Below are 18,864 nucleotides of genomic sequence, written 5' to 3'. Positions count from 1 at the left end.
TCCTGCAAGAATTTCTACAAATGTCTAGTTTTATTACTGACTTTTGCAAACTTCAGTCAATGAGTTCTATAAATAATTCCAGCTTCCCCACTAAGTCAGGAGAGACTAAGGGAAGGAAGGCAGGTGGCCTCTTAAGAAGCCCTAGGAAGCTCCAGACTATTGTGTTCATTCTGAAAAGATAAGCAGCTGCCATACTGAGCTTGCCCAGTCCCCAAACACCCCAGCTGCCTGGGAAAAGGAGTTTCCTTGAGAGATCATTAATATGTCATTGAAACTTCTACATGTCCCTGTGTCTATTAATGTAAAGAAGGAAACATAGTTTACTCATGATTTCATAATTATCACAAAGCAATGCAGCTTCTCAAATGCATCAGTTCAGTTCAGTTCAATCTCTCAGTCATGTCTGACTCTTTGCAACCCCATGAATCACAGTACGCCAGGCCTCCCCATCCATCACCAACTCCCGGAGTTTACTCAAACTCATGTCCATCGAGTCAGTGATGCCATCCAGCCATCTCATGCTCTGTCTTCCCCTTCTCCTCCTGCCCCCAATCCCTCCCAGCATCAGGGTCTTTTCCAATGAGTTAATTCTTCGCATGAGGTGGCCAAAGTATTAGAGTTTCAGCTTCAACATCAGTCCTTCCAACGAACACCCAGGACTGATCTCCTTTAGAATGGACTGGTTGAATCTCCTTGCAGTCCAAGGGACTCTCAAGAGTCTTCTCCAACACCACAGTTCAAAAGCCTCAATTCTTCGGTGCTCAGCTTTTGTCACAGTCCAACTCTCACATCCATACATGACCACTGGAAAAACCATAGCCTTGACGAACTCGATGGACGTGAGTCTGAGTGAACTCTGGGAGATGCTGATGGACAGGGAGGCCTGACGTGCTGCGATTCATGGGGTCACAAAGAGTCGGACATGACTGAGCGACTGAACTGAACTGAACTGACTAGATGGACCTTTGTTGGCAAAGTAATGTCTCTGCTTTTCAATATGCTATCTAGGTTGGTCATAACTTTTCTTCCAAGGTGTAAGCGTCTTAATTTCATGGCTACAGTCACCATCTGCAGTGATTTTGGAGCCCCACAAAATAAAGTCTGACACTGTTCCCACTGTTTCCCCATCTATTTCCCATGAAGTGGTGGGACCAGATGCCATGATCTTCGTTTTCTGAATGTTGAGCTTTAAGCCAACTTTTTCACTCTCCTCTTTCACTTTCATCAAGAGGCTTTTTAGTTCCTCTTCACTTTCTGCCATAAGGGTGCTGTCATCTGCATATCTGAGGTTATTGATATTTCTACCAGCAATCTTGATTCCAGCTTGTGCTTCTTCCAGCCCAGGGTTTCTCATGATGGACTCTGCATAGAAGTTAAATAAGCAGGGCGATGATATACAGCCTTGACACACTCCTTTTCCTATTTGGAACCGTCTGTTGTTCCATGTCCATTTCTAACTGTTGCTTTCTGACCTGCATATAGGTTTCTCAAGAGGCAGGTCAGGTGGTCTGGTATTCCCATCTCCTTCAGAATTTTCCACAGTTTATTGTGATCTAGAGATCTAGAGATCTCAAATGCATTGTTGTTCTTTAATCTCTAATCATGTCGGATTCTTTTGTGACCCCATGGACTGTAGCCCATCAGGCTCCTCTGTTAATGGGACTTTCCAAACAAGAATATTGGAGTGGGTTGCCATTTCCTTCCCTAGGGGATCTTCCTGACCCAGGAATAAAACCTGCCTCTTCTGTGTTGCAGGTGGATTCTTTACCACTGAGCCAACAGGGAATCCTTCTCAAACATACATTATCAAGTAACTGCCACAAATCCTACTCCCCAGAGCCCCAGCTGTGATGCACAGGCATTTCCGTCAAGACTCCTCACACAGTGGAGCTAGAGCAGATGATGCCAAGTGATCAGCAGATCCACCCTGATATGGATCACAATAACTACCATCATTTACCAAGTGTTTTGGGGGCTAGCTTCAGCCTCAAAGGCACATATATTCTGAGCTGCATATTTAAGGGCAATGGATTAGGATAATTCTCAAGGTCTGAGCCAGGCAGAAGCCTTCAAGCCAGCATCTCCTCACTGATTAAACAGAGCAGCCTTGATATATGAGCTCTGTAATTCAGGGTAACTGCTGATCTTCTGACACAGACAGACAAACTCATTACCAAAATGTCTGGTAAAATGTCCAGAGCAGAAAGCTTGATGGTGCCAGGATCTCAAGAGAAGAGGTAGAAGGTTTTATAATTGGATTTAGGATTGCCAGGCAAAATACAGGATGCTCATGCAATATTTGGTCACTACCCATTTTAACAAATTATTAGTTGCTTTTCTGAAATATAAACTTCACTTGGTATCCTTTATTTTTCTTTGCTACCTCTGGCAACCCTAAGTGTACCTCCTAAAAGAGGAAAGTGGCAGCAGTTAGCTTATTTGTCCCACCTCAACTAGTTATATCCCTCTTCCCATCCTTTGCCTAAGGAAAATAGATTTTTTTGTCATAAATATTAATATTCTTATTATTGAATGTTATTTTCAGGTCATACACTTTGGCCTGAGATATCTTCTTTTCTGTCTTTCCTTTGAATTTACAAAAATATTAAAACCTCCTTGAGAGAGGTTGAAGATGGTGGAGGAATAAGACGTGGGGATCATCTTCCTCCCCACAAATACATCAAAAATACATCTGCACGTGGAACAGCTCCTACAGAATACCTACTAAACACTGGCAGAAGACCTCAGACTTCCAAAAAGGCAAGCTAAACTCCACATAAAGTGGTAGGGAAAAAGCAACAAGACAAAAAAGAGACAACATAGTACAGGCCCTGACCCTCTGGGAGGGAGTTGTGAAAGAGGAAAAGTTTCATCACACTTGGAAACCTCTTACAGGCAGAGATGGTGAGGAGCTTCAGAACCTTAGAAGGGAGCACAGCAACAAGTGCATGGAAGACAAACAGAGTCAGCACAGAGACCAGTGCTGACCAGTACTTCCCAACTGAGAAGCTATTTGCACACCTGCCATGACAAGAGGGGACTAGGTGCCAAGGCTCAGGCTTTGGGGGTTGGACCCCAAGGAGAGGCCTGGTGTTAACTGCATTGAAGATACTCTGAGGAGGCTAGTACAACACAGCTGAGGGGGTCCAGGGAAAAGCCTGGGTCAGCCAGAGAGGGAAGAGATCGTTGTCATGGAGATTCTGTGTACTCGCAGACAACAGGACACAGCTCCTTGAGTGCCATGGATGGAACAAGCTGGCTGCAATCTGCAATCCCAGAGGTGGGCATGCTTGTGGACCTGCCGCTGTCAAGGCTGGCACAAGTGCCAGAGACAGGGGGTGAGATGGGGCTGTGGTCCAAGACCCCAGAGATGGGCATGATGACCACTGCAGTGGCCACCAAGCTGTGAGCAGATGCAAGTCACTGCTAAAAACTTCCTGGCAATGAATTTTGACACTTCTAAGGGACCCTCAACCTGGGGCCAATTCCCCTGGGAAAGTGTATGACGTGCCTCAGAATGTAGCAACTTCCTACAGGTCTCTACCACCACAGGCACTCCCCAAATACCCAAACTGTGGCTGCTATACCCCTCTCTCCCCAGTCCAACTGAGCAAGTGAGCCCTAATAAGCCTCAGCCCTCACCACCTCTTATCTGTGCAAGGAACAGACACTGGAAGGCAGCCTGGAAGCAGAGGTGGGGCCAAAACAAAAACTGAAGACCAGAGGCTGTGTGAACAAAGAAGAGGAAGGGAATTCACTCCTGCAGCCACAGATGCAGTGAATTAAATCCCTGAAAATTAACCTGAGACTGTGGACTTTGGGGGCAACTGTGGACTTTGGAAGAAAGAACAAGCTGGAGTAAGGCCAGTAGGAGCTGACCCCACAGTGCCCACACCAGGCCCAGAGACATTCCTAAATATATTAGAGGACTTTCTGAGTTAGGCAGATTGGCTGTAGCTCACTATGTGGTGAGGACAACTGTCATCACAGGATAATATTCTTCTTACTTTGTTGTTTAGTTGCTAAGTCATTTATGACTCTTTTCCAACCCCACGATCCCGCCATGCTCCTCTATTCATGGAATTTTTCAAGCAAGAATACTAGAGTGGGTTGCCATTTCCTTCTCCAGGATATATTCCTAACTCAGGGATTGAACCCAAGTTTCCTGCATTGGCAGGTGAATTATTTACCGTTGAGCCACCAGGGAAGCCCCATGCTTCTTACTACCACTGTTTCTCTCTCTCTCTGCAGGTTACGTTACGTTCAGTTCAGTTCAGTTCAGTTCAGTCACTCAGTCGTGTCCGACTCTTTGTGACCCCATGAATCGCAGCACGCCAGGCCTCCCTGTCCATCACCAACTCCCGGAGTTCACTCAGAGTTGCGTCCATCGAGTCAATGATGCCATCCAGCCATCTCATCCTCGGTCGTCCCCTTCTCCTCCTGACCCCAATCCCTCCCAGCATCAAAGTCTTCTCCAAAGAGTCAACTCTTTGTATGAGGTGGCCAAAGTACTGGAGCTTCAGCTTTAGCATCATTCCTTCCAAAGAAATCCCAGGGCTGATCGCCTTCAGAATGGACTGGTTGGATCTCCTTGCAGACCAAGGGACTCAAGAGTCTTCTCCAACACCACAGTTCAAAAGCATCAATTCTTTGGTGCTCAGCTTTCCTCACAGTCCAGCTCTCGCAACCATACATGACCACTGAAAAAACCTTAGCCTTGACTAAACGGAACTTTGTTGGCAAAGTAATGTTTATGCTTTTCAATATGCTATCTAGGTTGGTCATAACTTTTCTTCCAAGGAGTAAGCATCTTTTAATTTCATGGCTGCAGTCACCATCTGCAGTGATTAGAATACATTATATATATATATATATATATATATATATATATATATATATTTTTATGTTTTTTCCTTTGTCATTTTGTTCTATTGTTATTCCTTTTCATTAATCCTTTAATATTTATTTTTATTTCCTTTTCCTTTTTAATGCTTTTATTTTTAAATAAATTCATTTTATTTTTTCCTATTTCTACAACAAATTTTTGTTGTATTACAATTTTTTCCATGTTTTTGGCTTTGTATTTTTGCTACTCTAATTTTTAGCATTTGTTTTCATTTATGGGTTTGTTTATTGGTTTGATTTCTCTCTTCTTTTTGGTTCCTCTCTTCATTCTTTCCTTTTTTATTCTCTTCATTAGTGTGAGTTTTGAGTTTCTTTGTTTGTTCCTATCTGGTTAGTGTTGCTTTACCATTTGTGTTGGGGTTTTGTCTGTTTGTTTGTATGTTGGCTTGATTCCCCATTTCTTTTCCTCTTTTTTTCTTCTGTGCAGCTTATGGTATCTTGGTGCTCCAGCAAGGGGTCAAGCTTGAACATCCAAGGTGGGAAACCTGAGTCCAGGATGTTGGACCACTAGAGAAGTCCTGACCCCATGGAATACCAATCAGTAAGAGCTCTCACAAAGGCTTCCATTTCAACATTAGATCTAGCCCCACCCAGAGGACAGCAAGCTCTAGTGCTGAATGCCCCATTCCAAACAACTAGCAAAATAGGAACATAACCCTACACATTAGCAGATAAGCTGCCCAAAGTCATACTAAGCTCACAAACATGTCATAATACACCACTAGGGACAGCACTGCCCTTTAGAGATAAAAGATACAACTTCACCCACCAAAACACAAGAACTGTTGGGGTCCTTTAATGGACCAGGATCTGGCGGTCTGGAGGCAACGATAAGAAAGTGAAAGAGAGAGAGAGAGAGGCTGATACTCCCTGGTTTACGCAGAAAACCAGTAAAGCCCTCAACACAGTACTTGCGTCTCTCACGAAGGCACTGGGTGCCCTCTCTAGGCGGGTGAAGGCACAGGGCGCCTTCTCGAGAGAGTCTTAGAAGCCCGGGCAGGAGAGTGATCCAGACGGGTCTCTGTGCTCCAAAGAATCAGCCAAGTAGAGAGAGAGAGAAAGAAGGAAGGAAAGAAAGACACGTGGACCCAAGCTCTGATGGAACAAAGGTGCTTTATTAGCAGAAATACAGGCTTATATATCTTTCAGTTCAGTTAACTTCAGTTGCTCAGTCGTGTTCGACTCTTTGCGACCCCATGAATTGCAGCTCGCCAGACCTCCCTGTCCATCATCAATTCCCGGAGTATATATCTTTAGTAAGATGATTACTCAGTTATTACATCCTGTATAATGTACAGGATGATATTTTATCAATAGCCACAATATGGATAGTCTAATACATACAAGGTCTCTGACGCTGAAAAGATTCACTGCATGTCTCATCCCATGACCTCAGTCCTGAGAACTGCATGCAGCTTTACTTACTCATTCTTGGAATAAGAACTGATAAGGAACAGAGAATCTTTGAGAAATAGAAAACAGCATGCAGGAATCCTCCTGTTAAATGTTCCCTGACAATCTCCCCTTAGTTATTATATTTGCAAAAAAGGTCTTGATTAATTGAGTTTGTCATATAGAGAATGTTTACTAAAGGAAATTCAAGCCTGTCTCACACAATGACCTCAGTTCTTGGGAGCAGCCTGCTGTTCCACTTAGAAGAAACAAAGGACTTGTGAGAAACAGCACGTAGAAATCCTCCTGTTAAACACTCCCTGACAATTCCCCCTTATTTATTTATAATATTTGTAAAAAGAATTCTGACCATTAGAGTTTGTTTAGTTTTAACAATCTTGGCATGAAGGCAACGGTAGATGACAACTATAACTGTTAAGACAATCAACAAAATTACAATTCCAGACCCGATGCTGTGAGTAATGCTTTGAAACCGTCTGCATGGGTTTAGTGCAAATAATTGATCAGCTAGTTGTTCAGCTAAAGTTTTAAAATTGGTGGAAGAGGACAGATATTTAGAAAAGGTTTCAAAAATTTCTTTTTGTAATAATTGTACATTCAGAGGCATTATCACGTATGTTTTGTTAGTGAAATTTGATTTGTTCTCACTTGTAGGCACTATTATTGAAATGAACAGGAGTAACACAAAATTGAGTAGAATTCCAATCATATTTTAGCATCACCTGTTTTTGTACATCTATTAATTGATCTCCAACCCATTTAATGGCTGTTTTTAGTTCCTGTATTTCATCTTGAATATCCTCATCTATCTGAGCCTGAGTGGCCTGCATAGTATGGGCATCTTTAGTCCACTTTTGAATAAAATTATGTGTTTGAATTGAGGTTTGTAAAGCAACACCAGTGATAGCAGCAGTGGTGCAAATAGCTATTAATCCCAAAATGCCAAAAATCAGCCATCCAATGAATCATTTAGATCACCGGAGCAATTTAATGCATAACCAGGAAGCAAGTCCAGCCATGGGACCTTCTTCCCAGGGCTGCTGGAGATTTATTGGTAACCACAGACTATGTCGAGATCGAAGAATCAAAAGGGAGTCATTTCTCAAGGAAACAGAGGAGTTAAGACAAGTATATAATTTACAATATATGCAAGTTACAGAACGTAAAGTCTTATTGAATTGTTAATTTCCTATAGCTACAACAAAAGGAAGTGGAACATAGGCTTGTATACAATATGATTGTATAAATTGTATAAGCTTGTATAAAAAATAATTATAACGAAAGAAATAGTTTCTATGACTACGATTGGTCCCTGTGAACTGTCCAGTCCAAGTCCTAAGTTCCTCGGTGCTCGCAGCAAGTTTCCAGATGTCTCATTGTTTAGTCCCAATCTCTTTATAAAGGACGATTCGAGGATGAGGGGGAGTCATCCCACTGTCAAGTCAGCCAAGAAGTCCTCTGTCACGGTAATGTTCCATTGTAGTATTAGTAACCTTCTATGTTATTTGAGTAATTTATAGTCACATATAGTGTTGTTAATATCATTTGAGCAGTTAGATAATCATATATTATGGGGTCCCCAAACAGCAATTTTATGATTAGCCATTAACGCTAATTTTCCTGATTTGGCCTGACATTTGTCCCAATGAATAAGAATATATTTAAAGTTCTTATTAGTAAACCCTTTGCATAGTGTTCTTTGTTCTTTCCCTAATTCTTCCCTAAAGTTTCAGTAGTATAAACATGGTTCATGGACAAAGAAAGGCAGTAAATAATCCAAGCAGTGTCCAAAAGTCCTCTTTTAGATGCTAGGGCTAAAGCCCAAATTTGTCGGCTAACATTTATGCATAATTCTGTTGGGCCCATATACAAAGGAAGGACTTCATAACCTAGAGAGATATTAATTAGTTTTTCTTCTTTTTCAGGATGAGAGGACCCCTCCAAATTCCAAGGTGGGGGCTTATGTGTTGAGTCATTAGTGGATACGATTGGTCCTATATCTGTCCATTCTATAACCTACAATAAAAAAGGGGGGTTAGGTACATAAGCCCATTAAGTGTGATCAATCAAGTCAGCCTGAGCAGGGGAAGCAAAAGCAAACAAAGCAAGCATAGCAAAGAAAAATACTTTCAGGATTCCAAGGCATTCCCTGCTGAGAAATCAGATTTTCAGTTTGATTAGTAAGGGTTTTTATCTGTCCCCAAGTAAGGAAGTCATAAGGTCGATGATGTTGTGTGTGGTGTTTTTTGGAAATTTTTAAAGTCGCCATGGCTTGTATTGGAATTCCTTCCTCCTGAGGTTTTTGTTGTATCGTTTCTAGTCTGAATGTTGGGGTCTCCCTTAGGTTGATTCTTCTGAAGAGGAAGTTATATGAGTTCGTTGGATCCATCTGGAGAAATATAAGCGTATCCCTTTCCCTGTAAGATTAGTTTCTTAGATTTCCATAGATTAGTTAACCCGTCTTGATATCAAATGGGCAAAGGAAGGGAGGTGTCCTTTAATGTTTCAAAATGTTTTTCAGCTCTTGTCAAATTATCTCCTTGCAGTAAGTTAAAAAAATTTAAAATAAATAAAGCTATATTAACAATAGTTATAGAAAGAAAGGAAAGTGACAATGATGAAAACATTCTTAGGAAATATTTCAGCCCAAAAGAAAAAAAATCATCTAGAAATCTGTTTGGGACTGGTATTTGGCTGTGGTTTTGAATTAATGGTTTGACTTTCTCTTCATTCAGTATATACATTTTTCCTGATATAAAAAGAAATGGGATCTGACTGTGTTTTAAGTGGTTTGTGTTATTTGGGGCAAAGGATTAGGAGCAAACATTCAAACATTTTTTCCTAAGTGAAATTATTGAAAAGTTGATGCAGAACAACTTGATAAATGAAATGTTGCTCATATCTAAATATATTTGACCCTGTCCTTGGAAAAGAAATGCAGCCTGGTAGCTGTTGAATCTCTCTGTTCAGTGTGTCAAGGAAGATGAGTATATTTTCAAGACAGACCTGAAAAGGTGAATATTTTGCACTTTTGATACTCTTAGGAACAAATAACTTATTTGGCAAATGGTGTCTTTTTTATGTTGTTTTTGTTTTATATTGCAAAATAGGCATTGATGTTGATGTTATTTTGTTTTAAGAATTTTACAGATTGGAAACATAAATAAAGCTATATTAATAATAGTTATAGGCTTAAAGACTATATTGCATTAGAATCTGGTAAAGTTTGTTCTGGATAAGGAAGATAAAAGTGTTCCTGTATATATCCTCTTATTTAATTTTTTATTTGCAGTTAGAGTGTGTAATGTGTTTGTTTAATTATGTCTTGTGTTTGTGGATTGTAAGGAATGTTTGTAATCTGTTTAATAGAGAATGAATGTAAAAATTGCTTGAATTTGCTTAGACATATAAGCAGGGCCATTGTCTGTTTTTATAGAATAAGGTGTTCTCATTATTGCAAAGTAACTTGATAGGTAGGTTATAACATGTTGTGTAGTTTCACCTTGGAGAGGCATGGCCCATATAAAAGAATTTGTATTGATAGAGACAAGTAAGACGGAAGAGGAAGAAAGTTCAGGGTAATGAGTTAAACCCGTTTGTCATAAAATTATCTTTCATTTGTCATAAACCTTTTTTGTATTTTTGTATTCATCATTTTATTTGCCATATCTTATATCCTTTAATTAAAAGTATACATTTTATTTTTCTTTAGCAACTATGAAGTGTCTTGTATGTTACTATTTTATAGATTGGTGAATATATTTATTATATCATATTATATATTATAATCTATATATTTATTAATAATCTAAAATCTCTTTAGTTTTTCTATAAGAAAAACTTTTTGTAAGAGGAAGTTAATGTTCAGTAATTAATGTTTTAAAATCTTATTTCATTTGGAAATGACTTAGCTATTTAATAAACTTTTATTATTTAGTTTAGTATAACTCCAGAAACTTAAGTTACCCCAATCCTGAGATTACTTTAGATTATAATATTAGATTATCCTATTAAAAACATAATTATTTTTAATAAAGTTTATCCAAAAGTTTTCATCATATATATAGAGTTACCCTTTTGTTGACAAATTTAGTTTACCTTAACCCTAAGCATAAGAAAAGTATTCCATAGTGTTGATGATTTAAGACATGTATTAATTAGATTAGCAAACAATTATATTTAAATTATATTTATATTTAAATAAACATTATATTTAATATTGAATATTTTTCAGTTCACGTGAACCTAAATTTAAATAGAGCTCATTAACTTCATATTCAGTTCAATTCAGTTCAGTCGCTCAGTCATGTCTGAATCTTTGCAACCCCATGAATCGCAGCATGCCAGGCGTCCCCATCCATCACCAACTCCCAGAGTTCACTCAAACTCACGTCCATCAAGTCAGTGATGAGTCAGCCATCTCATCCTCTGTCGTCCCTTTTCTTCCCACCCCCAATCCCTCCCAGCATCAGGGTCTTTTCCAGTGAGTCAGCTCTTCGCATCTGGTGGCCAAAGTACTGGAGTTTCAGCTTTAGCATCATTTCTTCCAAAGAACACCCAGGACTGATCTCCTTCAGGATGGACTGATTGGGTCTCCTTGCAGACCAAGGGACTCTCAAGAGTCTTCTCCAACACTTCAGGTCAAAAGCATCAATTCTTCAGCGCTCAGCTTTCTTCACAGGCCAACTCTCACATCCATACATGACCACAGGAAAAACCATAGTCTTGACTAGACGGACTTTTGTTGGCTAAGTAATGTCTCTGCTTTTGAATATGCTATCTAGGTTGGTCATAACTTTTCTTCCAAGGAGTAAGCGTCTTTTAATTTCATGGCTGCAGTCACCATCTGCAGTCATTTTGGAGCCCCCAAAAATAAAGTCTGACACTGTTTCCACTGTTTCCCCATCTATTTCCCATGAAGTGATGGACGAGATGCCATGATCTTCGTTTTCTGAATGTTGAGTTTTAAGCCAATTTTTTCACTCTCCTCTTTCACTTTCATCAAGAGGCTTTTTAGTTCCTCTTCACTTTCTGCCATAGCAGTGGTGTCACCTGCATATCTGAGTTTATTGATATTTCTCCTGGCAATCTTGATTCCAGCTTGTGCTTCTTCCAGCCCAGCGTTTCTCATGATGGACTCTGCATGTAAGTTAAATAAGCAGGGTGACAATATACAGCCTTGACATACTCCTTTTCCTATTTGGAACCAGTCTGTTGTACCATGTCCTGTTCTAACTGTTGCTTCCTGATCTGCATATAGGTTTCTCAAGAGGCAGGTCAGGTGCTCTGGTATTCCCATCTCTTTCAGATTTTTCCACAGCTTATTGTGATCCACACAGTCAAAGGCTTTGGCATAGTCAATAAAGCAGAAAGAGATGTTTTTCTGGAACTCTGTTGTTTTTTCTATGATCCAGCGGATGTTGACACTTTGACCTCTGATTCTTCTGCCTTTTCTAAAACCAGCTTGAACATTTGGAAGTTCACGGTTCATGTAATGCTGAAGCCTGACTTGGAGAATTTTGAGCATTACTTTACTAGCGTGTGAAATGAGTGCAATGGTGTGGTAGTTTGAGCATTCTTTGGCATTGCCTTTCTTTGGGATTATCCAAAAACAAATACATACATTGAGACATAGATAGGTAGGCATAGTTTTCCGTTTGAAATATCTTTCCCGTTAAAAAAATTTTTTTTTCACCAATTTTGTTTATGGCTGCAGTCCCAGATAGAGTGGGTTGTGTATCTCAAGGACATGATAAGAGTTAACTTTAGGTTTTTTCTTAGGCTTGTTTTGTTTCTCAGGCAGAATTGGAGCTCCAAAACAGTATTTTAACAAGTTAACCTTTTCCTAACTGCGTGTGTCAGAACTGGTTTTGCAATTTCAAAACAGATTTTATTTTAATTAGTTTTCTCTGAAGTCAAAGAATATCATGGCCATTCAGTGTCAAAAATATCATTTCTCCTTTTTATAGTACAGTATATTATTAATGATATATGCATGAGGGAATTGCTGTCACATTGGATGTAAAATTTGGCTACAAAATTTTTGACAAATATTAGGATTGTTAGGCATATTTTGAGGTAATATAGTCTATTGAAATCTTTTATGAGGCCCGATATGATTAGGATAAGGGAGAGAGAAAGTTAATTTCTCCCGGTCTAAAGGGTATAAATGTATATTTAAAAAGCAATCTTGTAAATCAGTAATAATAATGTGCCAATTTTGAGGAATAGTAATAGATGAAGGGATCTCTAGTTGTAATGAACCCATAGGTTTTATAAATGCATTGACTTTTCTAAGGTCTGTTAAGAGACACCATTTGTTAGAATTCTTTTTTATAAAAAAAATTGGAGAGTTCTAAGGAGAGTAAGATTCCCTGATATGTTTGTATTCTAATTGTGTGTCTATAAGTTCTTTAGTAGCCTGAAATTTATCTTTCATAAGGGGCCATTGCTCTGTCCAAATAGGCTCGTCATTCTTCCAAGTTATTTTAATAATTGCTTTGTTTGTTAAATGAGCAGTGGCCCTTAGGAAAAATGTGGGATGTATATCTGAGTTTGCCATTGTATAAATAAGTCTCTTTCTATTAGATTAAGCAGTGCATTTATCACATAAGGTCTTAACGTTGTAAGTTGGCCTTTTGGTCCTTCCTATGGGTAGATCTAAACATTTTGATAAATTTTTTGTACTTTGGTTTGAGAAATTCCTGCAATTTGGCAAGAGACCTTTTGTATAGGCCAGGTGTATAGGCCATAAGTGTTTGGAAATAGTAATACTAGATCCAGTGTCGAGGAGACCAGAAAATCTTTTATTATTAATTTTGATATTTATATTTGGTCAGGCATATTCAGATACCAATGATATCCATAAGGATTGTTTTTGATCTGTACTGCTGAATCTGCCTGTCCATACATTATTAGAGGAGTAAATAGAAATGTAAAGCAAAAGAAGTAATTGAGCAATTTTGTCCCCCTTTTTGAATTTCCATAGAATCTGAGATGACATCATAATTTGAATCTCTCCTTTATAATTTGAATCAATTATTCCAGGGTGAACAGTAATTCTTTTAGAAGCCAAACTAGATCGGCCAAATGAAAGATTGAAGGTTTGTGGGGGCAGGAGTCCAAAAAGTTTGGTAGGTACTCTAGAAGAGACTACTTAAGGGTAAAGGAAAAAATCACCTAGGGCTGGTATATTAACAGTAACATTGCCGGATGTTGAGGGTTTGAGGGGAAGGATAGAATTTGCCCCTGGTTTTTGTTGTAGGGGACCTGGGGGTTCCCTTGTTTGAAGTTCCCTGGAATAGGTTTTCCATCAATATCAAATTTAAATTTACAATCTTTGGCCCAATGCATTCCTCTACAGTAGTGAAGGCAAATTCTTGAAGGTTTTTTATTAGCTTTCTTAGAGCAGTCCCCTTTTAAGTGGTTTTTATCTCCACATGTAAAGCATCTTTCATTACCCTTTTTAAAGGCAGTAGCATTGTTTTAGCTAGCATTTGCATCTTTTGAGTTTCTGATCCTAGATTGTGACAAGCTTTCAAATAATCAATAATAGTCCCAGTCTCACGAATTGCAGCGATAGCTCTTTGATATTCCTGATTTGCATTCTCATAAGCAAGTAATTTCTCTAGCTGTTTCTTGGTTTCTTCTATGATTACAGTATGAGAAATAGCAGTTTCTAATCTAGCAAAAAATTAGCATAACTTTCATTAGGTTCCAACAAAGGAGAGACCTTTGGAGTTGTGCCTGTTGGCAGAGGAGGAGCATATGGAGCAGCCGGGGCAGGGCTAGTAAGAAAATTACGAAATATTTTATGTTGTTCTAATTGGGCCTTTTGTAAAGTTTCATCATCTAATTCATATTCATGCAATAAGTGTTCTGTCTGTTGTTCAATATTAGGAGGGCTAGAATTTACCTTGAAATGGCCAGAAATCAGTTGGAATATTTTTTTTCCTTGCTTGGCAGCTCATTCAACATTTTCTTTGACCTGGTGCCAAATTTATAAATCAAAACTGCCTTTATCAGGGAACCAAGGATTACATTTAACTACTTTTTGAGAGCAAGCCTCTATTCATTTGTGAAAACAAAAGTCCCTGAACTTTAAACAAACGGTGAAGTAAAGTAGAGAAATGATGAGGCTTTCCAGCCATTTGACCCATGTCTTAGTACTTACCGACCTCAATAGGTCCCAAGTCCCTCTGACTGAAATGCCACATATACCAGAGTCCTTGTTCGGGGGGGCCACCAGTTGGAGTCCTTTAATGGACCAGGACCTGGCGATCTGGAGGCAACGATAAGAAAGTGAAAGAGAGAGAGAGAGAGGCTGATACTCCCTGGTTTACGCAGAAAACCAATAATGCCCTCAACACAGGACTTGCATCTCTCACGAAGGCACTGGGTGCCGTCTTGAGGTGGGTGAAGACACAGGGCACCTTCTCGAGAGAGTCTTAGAAGCCCGGGCAGGAGAGTGAGCCAGATGGGTCTCTGTGCTCCAAAGAATCAGCCAAGGACACTGAGATAGAGAGAAAGAAGCAAAGAAAGAAAGACATGGGGACCCAAGCTCTGATGGAACAAAGGTGCTTTATTAGCAGAAATGCAGGCTTATATATCTTTAGTAAGATGATTACTCAGCTATTACACAGGGTGAAATTTTATCAATAGCCACAATATGGATAGTCTAATACATACAAGGTCTCTGACACTGAAAAGAGTCACTGCATGTCTCATCCCATGACCTCAGTCCTGAGAACTGCATGCAGCTTTACTCATTCTTGGAATAGGAACTGATAATGGAAGAGAGAATCCTTGAGAAATAGAAAACAGCATGCAGGAATTCTCCTGTTAAATGTACCCTGACAAAGAACTAATCCCCCCTCACCAAGAAATCTTCACAAAGTGCTGTCCAATCACACACACTGGGGGTAGACTTCAAAAGTAAGAAGAACTACAACCTTGCAGCATCTGAAAAAGAGACCCAAAACACAGTAAAGGAAACAAAATGAAAAGACAGAGAAACATTCAGCAGATGAAGGAGCATGATAAAAACCCACCAGACTAAACAAATGAAGAGGAAATAGGCAGTCTACCTGAAAGAGAATTCAGAATAATGATAGCAAAGGTGATTCAAAACCTCAGAAATAAATAGTGATACAGATAAGTAGAATGCGAGCTCTGATTGAGAAGATACAAGAAATATTAACAAGGACCTAGAATAAAGAACAGACAATCAACAATGAACAACATAATAACTAAAATTTAAAAATACACTCAGTTCAGTTCAGTCACTCAGTCGTGTCCGACTCTTTGCGACCCCATGAGTTGCAGCATGCCAGGCCTCCCTGTCCATCACTAACTCCCAGAGTTCATTCAGACTCACGTCCATTGAGTCAGTGATGCCATCCAGCCATCTCATCCTCTGTCGTCCCCTTCTCCTCCTGCTCCCAATCCCTCCCAGCATCAGAGTCTTTTCCAATGAGTCAACTTTTCACATCAGGTGGCCAAAGTACTGGAGTTTCATCTTTAGCATCATTCTTTCCAAAGAACACCCAGGCTGATCTCCTTCAGAATGGACTGGTTGGATCTCCTTGCACTCCAAGGGACGCTCAAGAGTCTTCTCCAACACCACAGTTCAAAATCATCAATTCTTTGGCGCTCAGCCTTCACAGTCGAACTCTCACATCGATACATGACCACAGGAAAAACCATAGCCTTGACTAGACGGACCTTAGTCGGCAAAGTAATGTCTCTGCTTTTGAATATGCTATCTAGGTTGGTCATAACTTTTCTTCCAAGGAGTAAGCATCTTTTAATTTCATGGCTGCAGTCACCATCTGCAGTGATTTTGGAATCCCAAATAATAAAGTCTGACACTGTTTCCACTGTTTCCCCATCTATTTCCCATGAAGTGATGGGACCGGATGCCATGATCTTCGTTTTCTGAAAATTCACTAGAGGGAGCCAATAGCTGAATAACTGAGGCAGAAGAATGGATAAGTGAGGTGGAAGATAGAATGGTTGAAAATAACTGAAGCAGAGAAGCATAGAGAAAAAAAAACGAAATAAGGACAGTTTCAGAGACCTCTGAAACAACATGAAGTGCATGAACATTTAAATTATAAGAGTCACGGAAGAAGAAGAGAAAAAGAAAGTGTATGAGAAAATATTTGAGGAGATTATACATGAAAAATTACCTAATTTGGGAAAGGAAATAGCCACGAATATCAAAGAAGCCCAGAGTCCCACACAGGGTAAACCCAAAGAGAAATACACTGAGACTCATATTAATCAAGCTAACAAAAACTAAACACAAAGAAAATTATTAAAAGCAGCAAGGGAAAAGCAACAAGTAACATATAAGGGAATCCCCATGATGTTAACAGTTGCTATTTCAGCAGAAACTCTGCAAGCTAGAAGGAAATGGCAGGATATACTTACAGAGATAAAAGGGGAAAAACCTACAATCAAGATTACTCTACTCAGCAAGGATCTCATTTAGATTTGATGGAGAAATCAGAAGCTCTACAGATAAGCCAAAGTTAAGAGAATCCAGCACCACCAAACCAGCTCTACAATAAATATTAAAAGAACTTCCCTAGTCAGGAAACACAAGAGAAAGAAAAGACAAAACAAACACCAAAAAATAAAGTAAGTGCACACATCAATAATTACCTTAATATGTAAATGGATTAAATGTCCCAACCAAAAAGATACAGACTGGCTGAATGGATAGAAAAACAAGACCCTCTATATATGCTGTATACAAGAAATCTACTTCAGACCTAGAGACATATACAGACAGAAAGTGAGGGACTGAAAGAAGATATTCCATGCAAATGGAAATCAAAAGAAAGAAGGAGTAGCAATGATAATATTAGATGAAATAGACTTTAAAATAAAGATCATTACAAGAGACAAGGAAGGATACTACACAATGATTCAGGGATCAATCCAAGAAGAAGATAAAATGATTATAAATATATATGCCCCCAACATAGGAGCAGTTCAATACATGAGGCAAATGATAACAACGATAAAAGGAGGAATCAACAGTAACACAATAACAGTGGAGGTAGTTAACAACCCACTCACACCAATGGACAGTTCATGCAGCCAAAAAACTAATAAGAAAAACAAACCTAAAATGGCGCATTGGACAAGACATGCCTAATTGATATCTATAGAACATTACATCCAAAAATGGCAGAATACACTTTTTTTCTTTCAAGTGCACATGGAACATTCTCCAATATAGATCACATCTTGGGTCACAAATCAAGCGTTGGTAAATTTAAAAATATTGAAACTGTATCAGGTATGATTGGGGGCAGGAGGAGAAGGGGACGACAGAGGATGAGATGGCTGGATGGCATCACGGACTCGATGGACATGAGTCTGAGTGAACTCCGGGAGATGGTGATGAACAGGGAGGCCTGCTGTGCTGCGATTCATGGGGTCACAAAGAGTCGGACACGACTGAGTGACTGAACTGAACTGATCAGGCATGATTTTTTACCACAATGCTATAAGATTAGATATCGATTACAGGGGAAAAAAAAAAAACTGTGAAAAACACAAACATATGAAGGCTAAACCACATACTTCTAAATGCTCAAGAAGTCACTGAAGAAATCAAAGAGGAAATTTGAAAATACCTACAAAAAATGACAATGAAAACACAACTCAAAACCTATGGGATTCAGTAAAGTTGTGCCAAGAGGGAAGTTTGCACCAATACAAACCTACCTAAAGAAATGAGAAAAACATGAAATAAACAACCTAACTTAAACCTAAAGTAACTAGAAAAAAAAAAAAAAAGACAAACCCCACAAAGTCAGTAGAAGGAAAGAAATCACAAAGATCAGAGCAGTAATAAATGAAAAACAAATGAAAGTAATAGTAGCAAAGATCAGTAAACTAAAAGCTGGTTCTATGAGGATAAACAAAAAAGGCAAGCCATTAGCCAGACTAACCAAGAAAAAAGGGGAGAAGACTAAAATCAATAAAATTAGAAATGAAAAAGGAGAAATTACAATAGAGACACAGAAATACAAAAGAAAGAGATTACTATGAGCAACCATATGCCAAATAAGTAGATAACCTGGAAGAAATGGAAAAATTCTCAGGAAAGTACAACCTTCCAGTACTGAATCAGGAAGAAGTAGAAAATATGAACAGATCAATCACAAGTACTGAAATTCAAACTGTGATCAAAAATCTTCCAACCAACAGAAGTACAAGGACAGAGTCTAGGTGAATTTTATTCAAAATTCAGGCAAGTTCTATTCAAAATTCAGAGAAGAGCTAACACCAATCCCACTCAAACTGTTCCAAAATATTGTAGAGGGAGAAAAACTCCCAATCTCATTCTCCAAAGCCACCATCACCGTAATACCAAAACAGATAAAAATATCACAAAAAAGAAAATTATAGGCCAATGTCACTGAGAATACAGGTGCAAAAATGTTCAACAAAGTTCTACCAAACAGAATCCAACAGCACATTTAAAGAATTATATACCATAATCAGGTGGGATTAAGCCTAGGGATC

The 18,864-nt window shown here is 39.0% G+C and overlaps 1 long non-coding RNA gene across 1 annotated transcript; it reads right to left on the bottom strand.

Moving 5' to 3' along the window:
• Window positions 1-2,440: 2,440 nt before the first annotated feature.
• On the bottom strand, window positions 2,441-17,202 carry LOC120860380. The gene is made up of 3 exons (XR_005720314.1): window positions 17,097-17,202; window positions 9,193-9,194; window positions 2,441-2,453 (listed from the first exon to the last, which is right to left on the bottom strand). It is a non-coding gene; the product is annotated as an uncharacterized LOC120860380 (long non-coding RNA).
• Between the last annotated feature and the right edge of the window lie 1,662 nt (window positions 17,203-18,864).

Source organism: Oryx dammah, unplaced genomic scaffold, assembly GCF_014754425.2.
Source record: "Oryx dammah isolate SB20612 unplaced genomic scaffold, SCBI_Odam_1.1 HiC_scaffold_11058, whole genome shotgun sequence".
Classification (NCBI taxonomy): domain Eukaryota; kingdom Metazoa; phylum Chordata; class Mammalia; order Artiodactyla; family Bovidae; genus Oryx; species Oryx dammah.
Note: the sequence above shows the minus strand (reverse complement) of the source record. Positions and strands in the feature narration are given on the sequence as shown.